The sequence below is a fragment of the Nannospalax galili genome, unplaced genomic scaffold (genome assembly GCF_000622305.1).
Source record: "Nannospalax galili isolate Female #2095 unplaced genomic scaffold, S.galili_v1.0 scaffold481, whole genome shotgun sequence".
In the NCBI taxonomy this organism is placed as follows: domain Eukaryota; kingdom Metazoa; phylum Chordata; class Mammalia; order Rodentia; family Spalacidae; genus Nannospalax; species Nannospalax galili.
This window is the reverse complement of record NW_008345609.1, coordinates 51,065-53,548: the sequence shown is the minus strand read 5'-3', so window position 1 is coordinate 53,548 and position 2,484 is coordinate 51,065.

Genomic DNA, 2,484 nt, shown 5'->3' with positions numbered 1-2,484 from the left:
TATCTATATGATATGATATAGTAAGAAATGTATGTATAATATTAATCTTAACACACGATTCCTAAAACCATTCAGTCACCAGAGTGAAGATGATTCTCATATGATAAAGATATGAGTGGCACTGGAGGCCTCTAGGGAGCATGGAGCTAAGAAGAAAAACTAAGACCCCATTAAATGATTAGAAATTTTAGTCATATACCCTAATCTTCTAGGGATTAGAAAGGAGCTAAAAGCTGATGGCCAATGAAGTAACCAATGATATCTTCATGAAAACCTGGAAGCACAGGGTTTGGAAGGTGATGTGGCCAAAGAAGGCCTGGAAGCTGAGCACCCACCTCCTATACATTAGCAAACAAATCTTCATTTTTTATAGCTACTCATTATCCTTTGTAATATCCTTTATAATAACAGATAAGCACATGTAATGCATTTCCCTGAAATCTGAGAGCCACTCAAGGAAAAATGAAAACTGAGGACATATGTCAGTAAGAGGTAGAGGTGGCCACTCACTACGGGATCTGACCCTATCTTAGGGAGGTACTATGAGGGTGTATCTGAAATATAAAACCCTCAGTTGGTGTCTTAAAAAATTATTTGGTATGTGGGGGTAAGTCCATACCCATCTGGTCATAGTAGTGTTTTGTTCTACGTGAATCTACAGGGAAAAAATCAACTTTTAATTTTTTGCTTCAGACCCAGAAGTGGGATTTCTGAATTGTGTGGTAATTCTAATATTTTTTTAAAAAATTTGAGGAACAACCACCTGTTTCCAACAATGTCTATACCAAGGTACATTCCCACCTACACTGTACATAGACTTCCTTTACTTCACAACCTCACAAATACATCTCTTCTCTTTTTATTATGCATTCTTCCATAATTTCATATAAAGTATTTACATAATATCTGCTCCTATTCCTTCTAGACCTTCCACCACTACATCCTCCATAAGTTTCTCTTTTATGAAAAATAAACCACTGGCTCCATTATCACTGCCCCTATGCACATGGATGTAGGGAGATCCACCGTAGCATGGACATGGGCAACCTAACACAGGACACAGTGCTGAAGAAAACTGACTTCCAGAATCCTGACACATGTTCTGTGATATTTCATTGTGATTTTCATTTGTATTTCTCTGGAAATTAGTGATGTTCAGCACCATGGTGTATATCTGTTTACCAATTTATCTCATTTTAAAAAATGTCTCCGCACATTCTTCACACTTGAGTGAGATTGTTTTTTCTATTAATAGTCTTTTGGGATGCTTACCCTTTATTAGTTATACAGGCTTGAAATGCAGAAATATTGACACACTATACCAGGTAAATTCCCTTGTAATTTCAAAGAAGCCCACAGAAGGCTCAAAACCCCATTAAGGATTATTTAAAAGCACAGTGAAGTAAAAAAAAAATGGAGAATATACACACAAAACAGTTTGTGAGATCAGTATGCCTGGATAGTGGAGAGATGACAAAAGGCAAAAAAGAAAGAGTCTGTCAATATTGTCCTCACAGTTAGAACTACTCTGAACATAATAACCTCTTCCACAAAGAAGTCCCATAATTTGCAGGCACAAGGATTGGTCTTATCTTATAGAAAACAAAGAGGAAATTATATTAAGAAAAGCAAGCCAGACACAAAAAGTCAAATGGTACACAATTTCACTTACATGCAGAGTCTGGAAATTCTTGAATTTATAAAAGTAGAAGGTAAAGTGGTGGTTATCAAGACATAGATCATATAACTGAGCTTGATGTTTATTAACCAAGCTAGTATTTTAGAAGTAAGAATAAGCTTGAGTTGTATACAACATAGTGACTGTAATTAACAGTGTATTATATTCTTAAAAATTGTTAAAAGAATAGATTATTAAGTGTACTCACCTAACAAAATGATATGGCATTTGAAATAATGCATGTGGTATTTAGCCCAATTTAGCCACTCTACAATATACACATTTCACAATAACTAATACACACCAAAGACATTTAACAGTTATTTATTAATGCTAAGTACATAAATAATACAATAAAATAAATAAAATCTCTAGGTAAGATCAAAAGATAATAAAATCTACCTAAATTCTCATGCCAAGAGAAGTAGCACTATTGACAATTCAACATACACATTTTTTTCAAAAATATATAAAATTTTAAATCTTAATGACTTTCCTTCTTCTTTACTTTTTTTTGGGAAATATTTTACTTTTTTATTTTATGTCTATGACTATATTACATGCATGTATGCAAATATACCTGTGTCATGCAATGCCCATGGAGAAGAGGTCATTGGAGTTCCCTGGAACTGGAGTTACACATGGTTGTTAGCAACCATTTGGGTGCTGGGAGTTGAACCCACATCCTCTGCAAGAGCAGCCAGTGCTCTTAACCCCTGAGCAATCTCTCCATATCCTTTTTATAACTTCCTAACCTATCCTGAACAGTTCTCCATATGATTAAATATTATTCTATAATCATATAT